Source organism: Schistocerca serialis, chromosome 9 (assembly GCF_023864345.2).
Source record: "Schistocerca serialis cubense isolate TAMUIC-IGC-003099 chromosome 9, iqSchSeri2.2, whole genome shotgun sequence".
Lineage (NCBI taxonomy): Eukaryota > Metazoa > Arthropoda > Insecta > Orthoptera > Acrididae > Schistocerca > Schistocerca serialis.
Window position 1 is genome coordinate 389,496,045 of NC_064646.1, and position 16,807 is coordinate 389,512,851.

Genomic DNA, 16,807 nt, shown 5'->3' on the forward strand with positions numbered 1-16,807 from the left:
TCTGAGATGTTTAATTTCTGCCTGTGCAAAGTGGCATTTTCTCTGAACATCTCACATATCCTTCCATATCTTTGACGTTGTTTAAGTATACCCTTCATTTCTTAGGCTTTGATCTAAAAATCTCTAAAATGTAGCTGGTGAGTTCCTAGGTCCAAACAGCGTTGTGTGATACTAATATTGACCCCTTGGTGTTGTAAACAAGTTTTTGGCTGATCTCCTGAAACTAATTGTAGTTCATAGTGTCCACTTCTTAGGTCTGTACTCAAAAAATAGCCTACATTGGCCGAATTTGTCCAATGTCTAAATAACACTGGGGTATGGGATATGATATGTGTCAGCGATAGTGTTTGTGTTCACCTATCTGTAATCATAACGTAATCTGTATTTCTTAGTTTCACATGATGATTTTTCCAGAATAGTGATGAGACTTGCAATCCATGGCCTATCACTATGTTCTATCATTCCTTCTGCCAGTTGCTGATCGATGAATAGGACCTGGTGTGGCTTCCAGTGGACTGGAGTATAGTTACCTGTGGGTATACTCTGTATGATGTTGTGTAACAATCATTGATAACTGACCATCTGTATCAAACAAATCAATGAATTATATTGGTAAAGCTTCCAACCTAAATTGATAACTCCCTTATAAGTTACTCAGTTTTTTGCATAATGCATATGCACTAATGGTTTGCTTGTCATTCTGGCCATCACATGATCTATGAGAACATCTAAAGTAGCAATGCCAAAATTATCTAGGCTAACAGGCACCATAAATGCACCATTTTTATTACTAATACATTCCATGCTTCTGCACACAAAACAGTGGATTTTATCCAATTTTTCATTACTCTTTAGGGCTTCCACTGCACCCAGTACCTCTTCTGGCAAATCAGTACCTACAGCAATCCAAATTAACTTCTCTGTACCTGACACTCCGTTATCTTGGGAACTAATCTTTAGCATATGTGTTTGCAATTCAGTTGGCAGCACCTTCGTGATGTGCACACCTTGCAACATTGCCTCAACTGCAGTTGTTGTTCCCAGCAGAAACAAAGTTCCACCAAATTCAATTGTGTTCCACAAAAGACCGATTTTAGCATGATGTTTACCAACGAAATCCAGTCCTAGAATTGCAGAATAACTTTCACGAGCATGTGGCAACACATCCATGTACTCACAAAAACTCTTTATCTCCAATGCTTAAGTTGGCAGTGTTGTCCCTAATGACTTTATGTCATTGTCACATATGTCATGTACGCTATAACTTGCAGACCTGTGTCTCTTCCTGTCTAAGAGGCCTAGACTAATGACATGTGCACCTCTGACTACTAAAAACTAATGGTTCTTGCACTGTACTAATCCTAATAGGCAACATTCCATCTCTGCAGATGTCTGTGTAATATTAAGTCCTTTGTGAGTGCTTTCAGATGGGTGATGCAATCCCATTTGCATTTAATGGACACTTTTTTCAGTTGCTGTTTCTATTGCTAATTACTGCTGCACTCTCATGCATCATGAGTGGCTCAACCACACTCATCACACTCTGGCTGATGACAATGCCTTTGAAGATGGCCTCTACATCCACATCTGTTACACTTTATTTCAGAAGCGTAGACTTGATAGTCATTACTTCATTTCATAACAATAATGATTTCTTCCAACCGTGTGGTGTTTCCAATAGCTGCAGCCAGTTCAGATGAATTCTCTATCCTGACCCTGCATGACATGTCAGAAGGATACCCTGTAAGAAGACACTGAGAGCCCAATTCCAGCTTCACATATGGTGGCTGCATCAGCATCTGTATTCTGCAACAGCTGATACATTTCCATATTGGGGTTTGGTTGATTTGACAGGAACAGACCACAAAGAGCGGGGTCATTGGTCTCATCAGATTAGGGAAGGACGGGGAAGGAAGTCGGCTGTGGAAATGCTGTGTGGCTAGGGCCTGTCTTTGGGTAGACCATTTGCCTGGTGCAAGTCTTTTGAGTTGACGCCACTTCAGCTACTTGTGTGCTGATGGGGATGAAATGATGATGATAAGGACAACACAACACCCAGTCCCTGAGTGGAGAAAATCTCGGAGCGAGCCGGGAATTGAACCTGGGCCTTTAGGTATGACATTCCGTTGCGCTCACCGCTCAGCTACCAGGGGTGGACTGCATGAAGTTATTTAGGGAAATACGGAAAACCTAAATCAGGATGGTCAGACACAAGATTGAACCATCATCATCCTGAATTCAGTGTGCTAACCTCTGCGCCACCTCACTCAGTTTTGCGTATTGATTTTCCAGATTGTATCCTAGATGGATTACATCAATTGATTGTCCTTCTATACCAAACAGTTTTACCCTCAGAAATGATGTTCTTTTCTATTTCTAGCTCCTGGAACTCTTCTTCCTCAATAAATGCTTCATAGGGTATATTTCAGCCTTGCTCACTAACCATAAGTTATCCATACATAAACAAGTTTCATCAGTCCAATTGATTAATTTGGTGGTAGCTATTACACTGTTAATGAATCCAGTAACATGCTCCATTGCTTTTCAGGTAAAAGGCTTTATCAGGTTGGCTGGTAATGGAGCCACGGAAGAATGGCATACAATCAGTGCTCATTTTACTTTCTCCGATCCCAACTGCTGTGAGGCTTGCAGTACTTCTTGCCTACAAAATTCGTCAGTGTATTATTTCTACTGAGCATTTAATGCCAATAACTTAGTTACTGTCTGCCCCTGGTAGCTGAGTGGTCAGTGTGACACAATGTCAATCCTAAGGGCCCGGGTTCGATTCCTAGCTGGGTTGGGATTTTCTCTGCTCAAGAACTGGGTGCTGTGTTGTCCTAATCATCATCATTTCATCCCCATCAACGCACAAGTCCTCGAAGTGGCGTCAAATTGAAAGACTTGCACACAGAAAACGGTCTACCCGATGGGAGCCCCTAGTCACATGACATTTACATTTATTCACTTAGTTACCTGTTCCGATAAAGACGCAACAGACCTAGCTGTAGCAGCTCCATATGCATCTGACATTTAGTGTCTTCTGCAACTGCTTTTACAATGACAAAACAATGGGAATGCTACAGTTATAATAAGACAGAAAACGAATGAAATTAGTTTTTATGCTTGATCATGGTCCAATGCAACTCAAAACAGTCCTGCACCAAGCGATCAAATCATCTACAAATGTCACACTGACTTAGTGCACAGCAACTCATGTCATGTTGGTGTCTCCTCGAGCTGATGTGGCGACACAAGAATAAATACAAGCAGAAATGCCAGGATGGTTCCATTGAAAGGTACGGCTGACTTCCTTCCATAATCCAATGAGACCGATGACCTCACTGTTCAGTCTCTTTCCCCCAAACAACCCAAACATCATGTGGCAGAGGTGGTACATACACTAGATCTTTAACATGTCCCCACAGAAAAAAGTACATGCAATGAGATCTAGTGATTGGAGAGGCCATTTCATGAAACAGCTCACTCCGCATCTGAACTCACCATGTTTGCGACTAGCACTGACTCTTTAAAATGACATATACATGATACCTGTACAATTTTTGGCTCTTGTGCAAAAATAATTGATGTGTTCCTGGACTTTATGTACACTATGCATATGTTGATTGGCTGTGATTCTTATGGATGCAGGATGAAGGAGCATGGGGCACAGTGGTGAGTGACTCTAGGCACCCTGAATACTAGTGAGATAGTATTAGCAAATTATACATTAATTAGCTTGGTTTTTACAATTTAACTACCTTCTCTGCTGCAACAGTGAGGAGGATAGTGGATGCAGCACACAAGGATGGAACATGCTGACATATCCAGCTCAGTGGTCTCTTGAGGTCGTCAGTAAAGTCACAGAAGCTGAACCAGTAAGAGCGGCACCATGCAGGTTATTTGGCTCAAGTGATTGCAAGAGTTTCTCATCTGGTGCATGCATGTCTAAAGGACATTATAATGTATCTTACCAAACGAAAGCGCTGGCACGTCAATAGACACACAAACAAACACAAAGATACACACAAAATTCAAGCTTTCGCAACAAACTGTTGCCTCATCAGGAAAGAGGGAAGGAGAGGGAAGGACGAAAGGATATGGTTTTTAAGGGAGAGAGTAAGGAGTCATTCCAATCCCAGGAGCAGAAAGACTTACCTTAGGGGGAAAAAAGGACGGGTATACACTCGCACACACACACATATCCATCCACACATTTACAGACACAAGCAGACATATTTAAAGACAAAGAGTTTGGGCATATTTTTCCCATGTGGAATGTTTCCCTCTATTAATTCAGGACATTATAATGTAATATACAGACACTGTATAAACACAGACATTGTGTAAATGATTGATATACATGCCTCAACAGGCTAAAATTGTGATACAAAAATTTCTCTCTCCCTGCACAGGAATCACGAAAGTGGTATAAATAAATCAGAGTTCAGAAAACAAAGATACTTTACCCTCCATTTTTTCAGTGATGGTCTTTGACTAATTGTGTTGCCACTGGACTTGACTTGCCATGTACTAAGTCAGTGCCCGCTATGTGTGACATTTATAGACGATTTGATAACTTGGCACAGGACTGTTTTGAGTTGCATATAAATATTGAAATAAAGTGCTTGACTTTAATAATGTTCGTGACTTTTTGTGGATGAGCATTCCCACAAGTGGTGACCCAACATGATTACTGCCACAGGCAATATGGACAGTATATGATATATGCAAGTTTGGATCAGTTCAGGAGGTGTGCTGGGATAGCTAAAACAGTTAAGGCACCACTCACAATAAGTGGGAAATCTGGGTTTGAGTCTTGGTCTGGCACAAATTTTCATATGTCACTAAGAAAATGTACAGCTGACCTCAAGTCATATTCACACTTTGTGAATCAATTGTGCAAAACTTACATCCCTATCTTATTTTATGATGTAATGTAAATTTCTTAGATTGAACTTTATTTCATACAAATATGCTGTCTGTCTTCATCTTTGGTTCACCATGAGCTAACTAAGGCAGCTTCACTACCTATAGTCCAGTGGCGACACAATTAGTCAAAGACTATCACTAAAAAAATAGAGTGTAGAGTATCTTTGTTTTCTGAACTCTGATTTATTTATGTGTCCATTTCTCCCTCTAGTGTGTTGCATGTTATGTTTAGAGAGTATCTTCTTTGTAGGGTCACATGTATTCAAACCAAAAATTAAATAGTGCTTGACTTTAATATCATTCATAACTTTTTGTGGATGAATGTTCCCACAAGTGGTGACCCAACATGATTACTGCCAGTTTTGGTACACTTCTGGGTGCCAATGGTCTCTATTGATGGACTTTCTGGAAATAGATGATGATGAATAACTGAGCACCTCTTAACGCACAAAACAGTTTGGAGTTGTTTCCTCAATCAAAGTGTGATAGTCCTGCCAGTCTACCAGGAACCATCCTTCTTCTTTACCAAATAGAAAGATAACATCTGCAGGTTGTTGGAATGCGGAAAACCCCCTGCAATTAATAAATACTGGAATTCTTTCTTTGCTGAGGCGTACTTTTCAGGTGTTAGTCTGTGAATTTTGAAGGCAACCAGTGATCTCAGCTTAGATGGAATGTCATGTCAGTGGTCTACCAGCAAAGCTAGAATAGCAGTCTTCTGTTACCTCTCAGTCAGTGGACATTGCTGATTGCAGATGCCACTGAACATAATCTGGAGGCTGATATCCTACACCATTGTCCCATTGATGTTTGCATATGGAAGGATTAACTTCGCATAAACAGTGAGACTTTTTATGACATACAGGTTGTTCAAGCAGTCACCAAGAACTGGATCACACTTCTGTTTCAGGTGCAGCAGTGACTGAGTGGAATTTTGTGAATTTGTCTATCAACACAATGGATTCATTGGAAGAGTAACTTCTTACCATAGTGAGCATTGCCAGTGAACTGCTTGAAAAATTAGCGGTTTGAAGGAAATAAAAGCAGATACAGTTGAAGACAATCATTTTGTTATGTTCTCAAATTGGCAGATCCACTATCAAAACATCAGAGTGAACTGTGGAGGTTAAATGAAAATGACCCTCCGCTGATGTCAATGGACAACGTCAATCTGGTGCCTCTGAGCTGTCAGAATGCCATTTGGTTTTAAAACACACATCAAACATGGCAGTGTTTCATTGATGAAGTGCTTCATGATCTGCCCTAATGTTTTGGGTATTTGGACATTTTTAGTTTCCTCAAACTCTCCATCAAAACACAATAAATGTCTACAAATTATTTTTGATATTCTTTCAAAGTATGGTTTACAGATCAATGAAGAGAAATGGGTTCTGAGCCTAAAAGGAGTATAAATTTTGGGCTTTGGTTAACCCTTCTGGCATTAAGACCATACAGAATAAACATGATATCATTGTCTGTTCCTCTTCCAAACACCTTCCAACAGTTACGCTACTGATTTGCTATGGTGAAGTTCTACAGCTGCCATCTTCCCCATGCTATGGCTTTACATACCTTACTGTTGTGCTTTTGGGATGAACTTCAAGAGGACAATGATCCATCACTTGGACTCCAAAGATGTTATAGGCAGCCTACCAGGTCAGATCCAGTTTAAGATATGTGAGGCTTTAAGTACATCCTGTCCCTCCTGTGACCCTGAATACTCTCACTGACACTAGCCAGCCAGACAGCATCAGGGGCAGCCCCTCAACAGCAAATAAGAGGTACATAACAATTACTCTGGTTCTTTTGCCACAAACTGTTGGAGTCAAAAAAGTAAATGGAGTGTTTGTGGGGGGTATATGGAGCTTTTGAGCATTTCAGGACAAATGTTGAGGCACGCCACTTCACAGTTTCTACTGATCACATATCTGTGTCCTTTGTTTTCAAAACCCCAGAGGACTAATTCTCACCAAGACAATTCTGCCACTTGTAATTTATCAATCACTTTACTACTGACACCCACCATTTTAGAGATGCAATTAACATTATGGATAACTACTTTTCCAGAATTAATGCAGTTTCCATTACTGTAAGCTTCAGTTTGTTGGTGATGGCGCAAGACACTGTCATGTAATTACAAGAGCTTATCAAGAAGCAAAATACAGGATGGTGGAAAAATGGTGCCAGACTTTAAACCCTTCCCTAATTTGTCAATGGTTCTTATTGGTTGTCAGCTTTGTCTCTTGTGTTGCTGCATCTACGTTCTGCATTCAAACCCAGTATTTGTGCTTGAGCAGTAGAATTTGGGTATGGAAAACCCATCAGACTTCCTTTGGAGTTCTTCAACCAACAACATGACCACCCAGCTAGATATTCTCCATTCTTATTGAAAGAAATCTATAACTAACTGCATTTCCAGATTTCACCTGTCCACTGTATCCTGCCACATGGATCTACCTATGGATTCTGCCAAAGCTCCTTTACAAACACCTTACAGAGGTCCGTATTCAGTACTAGACTGGAGTGAACACATAATTATGGTTTTGGTTAATGTCAAGGACACAAAATTTCTTTTGAACAAGTCAAGCTGGCCTATCTGCTCCAGATGGATGACACTGCAGACCAGGTCCTCTATTGTCACCTGACATCTACATCATATTGTGCAGTGGCTGATGAGCATACACCATGACCAGATCAGTCTCTGCACCTACTGATAAGATTATTTCACCACTGAACCAATCTTCACAGGGCACTCAGCCAGTTTTTCCTATATTGCATGCATTCTGCACAAGGATGGGCAAGTACAAATATTTGTCATCCCTGACACGTTCCACATCATTACAAAGTGTCATATTCATGATTTATGGAACAAATACTAATCGGATCTAATCTAATCCCAAGAGCTCTGCTCTATGAGGGAGGAGAGGACTGTGTTAGTCAAAGACTATCACTGCAAAGTGAAGAGTAGAGTGTCTTTGCTTCCAGAACTTTGATATCTCAATGTGTTTCATTTCTCTTCAGTGTGTTGCATCTTTTGTTGACCAGGGATCTTCTTTGTAGAGTCACATGTATTTACTAAAATGTGTGGCATTAATATCATTCTGGCTTTTAGTGGATTGACATTCACACAGGCTTAGTGTATTTTCCTGAACTGGCCAAGATAAGATGAAGATCATCTGGGCTAAGAGGGATAAGCAATTTTCTTGCAGAGGTCCCAGATTATGCTTTGACTATCTTCCAATGTGCCTTCTACTGGTTTTTAGCTTTAGCCTGCTTATTAACCTTCTGTAATATCATTACAGTTCCCAATACACTAGTTTGCATTTATTATTGTTACATGACTTTTGTAGTACAACTGTAGCAGTATTTGTAGTTTATACAGATAAAGAGTGTGCCACTTAATTATGCATCTTTTTCACTGTTTCTTTAAACATGGCATCTTGGTACTGTAGTAGGACAGCATTACTTTAAGGTGACTACTATAGTGTATAAGAAGTCTTCACATACTTAGCAAGAAGACTGAGACCTGTTGGGACTTAAATTCCAGTCAGTACATGGCATGTCATGTCTGAGGTTTGTTGTTTGTTGATGATAGAGTAATCTCCTCATTCCGGGTTCAGTCTCACATTTGTGACAATTTCCATCTTTGCACCTGAAACACAAGCCACATATGTCTTTTTTTTCTGTTCAAGATACCTGAACAATGAAACGGCAGAACATAATGCCTTGTGGCAAAACTTTCACTTTGCTTTGTTGTAAAGATTCTTTGTTACAAACCCAGCTATAAATTTCACTAAATTGTTTGTATGCAAATAAGAGAATCTGGATGAGCTACTGTACACATCTTCATTTTCTTTGGGGAGTGATATGAGCACAGCAGTCAGTCACAATCCCACTGGTTTCTTATTATTCTAGCTGATCTACATATCAGCTATAAGTAGCCATCTCAGTGCGTTTCAATGAGTGACCTTCCGAAAAACTCACAGCAGTACATGTCACCACTTGACTTCATAGGTGTGTAAAGAGAAGAGTTTCCGTCTGTCTACACACCAGTAAAGTCATGTGTTGGAATGTACCTTTATGTGTTCATTGGATAGTAACTCACTGAAATGCACTGAAAAGGCTATTTGTAGCTAAAATCTTGATATGCAAACTAATAAAAACCAGTGGAATTGTGACTGATGGCTATGATCCTATCATTCTTTAATTTTTATTATGGCTGCTGTGCACAACAGTTCCTTGTGGAATCAAAGTTGCTCTTTATTTTACTGATTCATTCATGTTGTGATAATAATTGTAGTGTCATCAATATCAGAGCAATTAATACTGTTTATGATAGTAAGCAGAATGTGCTTCAAATTTACCTTGATAACTGCTTCAAACTGATAGGCTGTTGAATCATTTTTCTGACCTCCGTCTCTGTTCACAGCACATTCTGGCTGCCTTGATTATGTTAACATGTGAGTAAAGAAACTCATTTGTGGCATGGTAACAAATCTTCTTGTAATATGCAGCTGCAGATGAATAAAAACTAATAGTTGTACCACTGGTGAGATGAAACTTTTTACAGTTTCTTCACAGCTGTGAAATGGTGACAGTCCTAGATCTTTATCACAGCTTTCAGTTTGTGTTTGTCTAGCAAATTTAACCTTAAAAGATTCTGTCTGTCAGTTAATATCATTTTTGTCAACTTTGTAAACAAATGTAAACCTATGCAAGCCATTAACTTTTTCAGTTCAACAAGATAATTATCCCATTTAAGGGGAATTATTCACTGAAGAAACACCTCCCCTTTTCCTTTTCAGAAGACAATTTCTGATGTTTTTTTAACGTGACACTTTCAAACATTACGTTCAAGTAATGAGCCATCATCATTTTAGGTGCTGTCCCATTCAAATAATGAATCATTGTCAAATTATATGCTACCTCATAACCTGTTACAGAGAATATGTTAATGTTAATCTGTGTAGCAGTAAATTTCCCCTTTAACTAACCCTCAGGCCAGAAGTCAGAAAATATTGCAGTAGTTTTTTAACGCAACAACTATAAAAACAAGGCATCTTTTGCCTCAGGCAAATTATCAGATGTTAGTGAATGCAGAAACGTTTTGCAGCTGCTAAATATACAGGGTGATTCAAAAAGAATACCACAACTTTAGGAATTTAAAACTCTGCAACGACAAAAGGCAGAGCTAAGCACTATCTGTCGGCGAATTAAGGGAGCTATAAAGTTTCATTTAGTTGTACATTTGTTCGCTTGAGGCGCTGTTGACTAGGCGTCAGCGTCAGTTGATGCTAAGATGGCGACCGCTCAACAGAAAGCTTTTTGTGTTATTGAGTACGGCAGAAGTGAATCGACGACAGTTGTTCAGCGTGCATTTCGAACGAAGTATGGTGTTAAACCTCCTGATAGGTGGTGTATTAAACGTTGGTATAAACAGTTTAGAGAGAATGGGTGTTTGTGCAAAGGGAAAAGTTCTGGACGGCCGAGAACGAGTGATGAAAATGTAGCACGCATCCAGCAAGCATTTGTTCGCAGCCCAGGAAAATCGACTCGCAGAGCTAGCAGAGAGCTGCAAATTCTACAATCAACTGTGTGGAGAGTCCTACGAAAAAGGTTAGTTATGAAACCTCATCGTCTGAAATTGGTTCAAGCACTGTCTGCAGCTGATAAGCAGCCCGTGACAGAGCACTTCATCACTGGCCTCCAAGAAGCCCTGATCTTACCCCCTGCGATTTTTTCTTATGGGGGTATGTTAAGGATATGGTGTTTCGGCCACCTCTCCCAGCCACCATTGATGATTTGAAACGAGAAATAACAGCAGCTATCCAAACTGTTACGCCTGATATGCTACAGAGAGTGTGGAACGAGTTGGAGTATCGGGTTGATATTGCTCGAGTGTCTTGCATATTATTAGGTGGAGGAAGTTTCAATTTTGACACACCTGTGCTGTTGCCTGTCTGTAGCAACATGGTGACTACACCACAAGAGAAATCATTTTGTGTGTTGGAATTTGTGCAGAGAGATGGACAACAAGATCTTGTTCATTCTTTTTGGCCTCCCAGGCCATCAGACCTCACACTTGCGATTATCTTCTGTGACAGTACATAAAAGACAGGGTCTTTGTCCGACCTATGGCAGCTGCTCTTTAAGGTCTGAGAAATTGGATTGCTGAAGCCGTCAGTTCAATAAACAGATACCTGTTGATTCATGTGTGGAATGAAATAGACTACTCTTTCGATGTTTCTTGAGTAACGCATGGTGCTCCTGTTGAGTGTATCCTATGGTATGGTGTCAGTGTGAACATAAAACTTCACACCGTCCCCTATCCAGTGACATGCACAGTACATTTCTGTCTTTTGTAGTTTGTAATAAAAAATTGCAATCTGTTCTTTTTTTGTTTACTTTAGTGGTTTCTGACCTTTTTTGACTTGCAAACCCCTTCTACACTCATCTGACTTCTATGCATAGGGGAAATCCATGTAATTTGTATCACATAAAATTCGTCATTGATAAATCCTGACTGAGTGAACCCTAGCCTAGAAATATATTTTCTTGGGTAATATTCTGTAAGATACATCAACTGATGAATGTAAATTTTATTAGTTATGGAACTATTCTAATGAAAATAACAAACAGTTGCAATTCAGTATCATGTAATTTGGACCTCATCCATGTAATCTGGACCACATAGTCGTGTAAATTGGACTACATGATACTACCTTGTTCACACATAATAAATGCACCCCCTGCGGGTCCGGGGGTTAGAATAGGCCCGAGGTCTTCCTGCCTGTCGTAAGAGGCGACTAAAAGGAGTCCATCCCCCTCAAGGGGGTAGTTAGCGCCTGCATCCGGAGACGGACGGTCCCACGACCTATATTTGTGGTCTTTTTGGTTTTTCACTTCTCGTTTCTTCCTTCTTTGGTTGGTTCCTTTCTTTGTTCTTCTCCATCTCACTGTCTTCCTTACTCTTTCCCTTGCCTTCTTATCCTTGCCTTCTTTTCCTTGCCTTCTTTTCCTTGCCTTCTTCTCCTTGCCTTCTTCTCCTTGCCTTCTCTGGTCTCCGCTTCGGCGTTTGAGTCAGTCTGTCCTCTCTCTCCTCCTTTTCCTCTTCTTCCTTCTTCCCTGTGCGCGCCTGAAGGCTGAGCCACATGTTCGCACGCGTAGCCGGTGACGGGGTAACGCGTAATTCCCCGCCCTGGGTAGACAAGTAAGGCACGCACGTACCCCCTGGTAAAGGCCAGGCCCAGGGAGGGGTGATTGCCTGAGCTGATACCTTCTGACCATGCCGATTAGTCCCTCTGTCTGTTTCTCGGGAGGTGTGACCTGAGGTGTAAACATTCACCTAAGGCGGGAGTGCCCTCTGAGAGGGTCCCCATAAGGAAGGAGCGCGCCATCGGAGACGCTGGCAATCATGGGGGATTCCTCCGCAATGGATTTCTCTTCTTCTCTCTCGACTTCTGCCCACAAACGGAAACATGACCAGCCCCCAGTGACAAAAGTACTACCGCCTACCCCACAGTTCCTCGTCATTTCTCGATCTGAGGACGGAAAGGATTTTTCCTCTGTCAACCCTTTCGTTATCCAGAAGGGCGTAGATGCCATAGCCGGTACTGTTAAGTCTTGTACGAGGTTGCGTAATGGTACCTTGTTACTAGAAACTGAGAGCGCCTTTCAGGCACAGAAACTGCTTCGAGCCACACTCCTGTACACGTTCCCTGTCCGGGTGGAGGCTCACCGAACTTTGAATTCGTCTCGTGGTGTGGTCTATACTAGATCCCTCGACGGATTGACTGACGAGGACATTCAGTCTTTCCTCGCTGAGCAGGGCGTGACGGCTGTTCATAGGGTCATGAAAAAGGTCAACAATGACCTTGTACTGACCCGGACACTTTTCTTGACCTTTGATAGTGTTAAGCTGCCATCGCGCATCAAAGCGGGCTACGAGGTTATTTCTGTTCACCCCTATGTCCCGACACCTACGCGCTGCTACCAGTGTCAGCGTTTCAATCACACTCGACAGTCTTGTTCCAATGCGGCTAAATGTGTCACTTGTGGCAGGGATGCCCATGAGGGTGACTGTCCAACTCCGTCTCCCCGTTGTGTGAACTGTCAGGGTGACCATGCAGCATCCTCCCGCGACTGTCCCGTCTATAAGGAAGAACGCTGTATCCAAGAAATTCGGGTCAAAGAGAAAGTGTCCACCTCGGCTGCTCGCAAGCTATTGGCTAGTAGGAAGCCCACGCTGCTCCCAGCGGGGAAATACAGTACTGTCCTCGCCTCTCCTCGGACTACCAGGGAGGTGGCCACCCAGACATGCGATCTGACCTTCAGCACCACGGTCGTCCGTTCGGTCAGTGCTAAGATCGCGCGGTCGACGTCTCCTCTTCCTCCCATCACCCCACAGACACCAGCCCCTTCATCAGCTTCTGCTAAGACGGAGACCCAGAAGTCAGATGCATGGGCCTTCAAGAAGGAACCATCCCGTGCAGACTTCCTACGTACCTCGACCTCCCAGCCATCGACCGGTACTTCCACCAAACGACCTTCCAAGAAGGCTCATAGGAAGCACAGTTCTCCTTCTCTGCCACGGCGCATTTCTTCTCCTGCGCCACCCAGCGGTTGCCGCCCCAGGCCGTCATCCGTTTCGCCTGGCCGCACCGCTGGTAGCCGAACATCTGGCCGTTCACCGGCGGAGGAAGCTCCCCCTCCCGGCCATCTTACCAAGATGGCCGATGAACCTATAGAACCAATGGACGATGACTGTCTGCCTACTGATAGCGGCGGCAGTGCTCGCTCGAAGCCAGTCCCTCAGTGGCCTTCGAGGTGACCCCTTCTTTCATCTTCCTTTTCTTCTTACGATGGCACTTATTCACTGGAATATTCGCAGCATTCGCTCCAACCAAGAGGACTTGAAGTTGCTGCTCCGCTTGCACCGTCCGCTCGTCGTAGCCCTCCAGGAAACGAAGCTAAGCCCATGCGATCAAATTGCCTTGGCACACTACACCTCTGTGCGTTTTGACCTACCCCCTGTGGTAGGTATCCCGGCTCATGGAGGGGTTATGTTGCTGGTCCAGGATGATATTTACTACGATCCCATCACGTTGCACACCGGCCTGCAGGCAGTTGCCATCCGAATTACTCTCCCCACTTTTACATTTTCCATTTGTACCATTTACACTCCATCGTCGTCTGCCGTTACCAGGGCAGACATGATGCAAATTATTGCTCAGCTACCTGCACCATTTTTGTTAACTGGAGACTTCAATGCCCACCATCCCCTTTGGGGCTCTCCAGCATCCTGCCCGAGGGGCTCCCTGTTAGCAGACCTTTTCAACCAGCTCAATCTTGTCTGCCTCAATACTGGCGCCCCTACTTTTCTTTTGGACACATCTCACACCTATTCCCATTTAGACCTCTCTATATGTACTACCCAACTTGCACGCCGGTTTGAGTGGTATGCACTTTCTGATACATATTCGAGTGACCACTTCCCGTGTGTTATCCATCTCCTGCAGCATACCCCCTCTCCGTGCTCATCTAGTTGGACCATCTCCAAAGCAGACTGGGGGCTCTTCTCTTCCAGGGCAACCTTTCAGGATCAAACCTTCACAAGCTGCGATCGTCAGGTCGCACACCTCACTGAAGTCATTCTCACTGCTGCTGAATATTCCATCCCTCACCCTACTTCTTCTCCACGTCGCGTACCGGTCCCCTGGTGGACCGCAGCATGTAGAGACGCTTTACGTGCTCGTCGACGCACCTTTAAACGCCACCCTACAGTGGCGAATTGTATCAATTATAAACGATTACGTGCACAGTGTCGTCGTATTATTAAAGAAAGCAAGAAAGCCAGCTGGGCTGCTTTCACAAGCACCTTCAACAGTTTTACTCCTTCTTCTGTTGTCTGGGGTAGCCTGCGCCGGCTATCTGGCACTAAGGTCCACTCACCAGTTTCTGGCTTGACGGTCGCGAATGACGTCCTTGTGGCCCCTGAGGATGTCTCCAACGCCTTCGGCCGCTTTTTCGCAGAGGTTTCGAGCTCCACTCATTACCACCCTGCCTTCCTCCCCCGCAAACAGGCAGAGGAGGCTAGGCCACCTAACTTCCGCTCCTCGAATCGTGAAAGTTATAATGCCCCATTCACCATGCGGGAACTCGAAAACGCACTTGGCCGGTCACGGTCCTCCGCTCCAGGGCCTGATTCTATTCATATTCAGATGCTGAAGAACCTTTCTCCTGCGGGTAAAGGTTTTCTTCTTCGTACTTACAATCGCATCTGGATTGAGGGACATGTTCCCGCATGCTGGCGCGAGTCTATTGTTGTCCCGATCCCTAAGCCGGGGAAGGACAAGTACTTGCCTTCCAGTTATCGACCCATCTCGCTTACCAGCTGTGTCTGGTTAACTCTCGTTTGGTTTGGCTGCTCGAGTCTCGACGCCTACTTACCAATGTACAATGTGGATTTCGTAGGCGCCGCTCTGCTGTTGACCATCTGGTTACCTTGTCGACCTTCATTATGAATAACTTCTTGCGGAAGCGCCCGACTGCGGCTGTGTTCTTTGATTTGGAGAAGGCTTACGACACCTGTTGGAGGGCGGGCATTCTCCGCACCATGCATACATGGGGCCTTCGCGGTCGCCTCCCTCTTTTTACTCGTTCATTTTTAATGAATCGACAGTTCAGGGTACGTGTGGGTTCTGTCCTGTCAGACACCTTTCGCCAGGAGAATGGGGTGCCACAGGGCTCAGCTTTGAGCGTCGCTCTCTTCGCCATAGCGATCAATCCAATAATGGATTGCCTCCCAGCTGATGTATCAGGCTCCCTTTTCGTGGACGATTTTACCATCTATTGCAGCGCGGAGCGTACGTGTTTCCTGGAGCGCTGTCTTCAGCGTTCTCTTGACCGTCTTTACTCCTGGAGTGTCGCCAATGGCTTCCGTTTTTCTGCCGAGAAGACGGTCTGTATTAACTTCTGGCGCTACAAAGAGTTTCTCCCACCGTCCTTACGACTCGGTCCCGTTGCTCTCCCATTCGTGGAGACAACAAAATTTTTAGGTCTTACATTTGACAGGAAACTTAGCTGGTCTCCACATGTGTCATATTTGGCTGCCCGTTGTACCCGTTCTCTAAATGTCCTCCGTGTTCTCAGTGGTATGTCGTGGGGAGCGGATCGAACCGTCCTACTTCGCCTATATCGGTCGATCGTCCGCTCCAAACTGGATTATTGGAGCTTCGTATACTCCTCTGTACGGCCATCCATCTTACGCCGCCTCAACTCCATACAACATCGGGGTTTACGACTTGCGATCGGAGCGTTTTATACTAGTCCCGTCGAGAGTCTTCATGCTGACGCTGGTGAATTGCCACTCACCTACCGGCGCGATATACTGCTTTGTCGGTATGCCTGTCGGCTACTGGCAATGCCCGACCACCCGTCTTATCGTTCCTTTTTTGACGACTCTCTCGACCGTCAATACGGGTTGTATGTCTCTGCCCTGCTACCCCCTGGAGTTCGCTTTCGTCGCCTCCTTCAACACCTTAATTTTTCACTCCCTGCAACCTTTCGAGTGGGCGAGAGCCACACGCCACCTTGGCTCCAGGCTCAGGTTCGCGTTCACCTTGACCTCAGCTCGCTCCCAAAGGAGGTTACCCCCGGTTCGGTCTACCACTCCCGTTTTGTCGAACTTCGTTCGAAGTTCATTAATATGACCTTCATTTATACAGATGGCTCTAAGACCAATGACGGGGTCGGGTGTTCTTTTATTGTCAGGGCACAAAGTTTCAAATACCGGCTCCATGGCCATTGTTCGGTCTTCACAGCTGAGCTCTTTCCCCTCTACTAGGCTGTTCTTTACATCTGCCGCCACCGACATTCT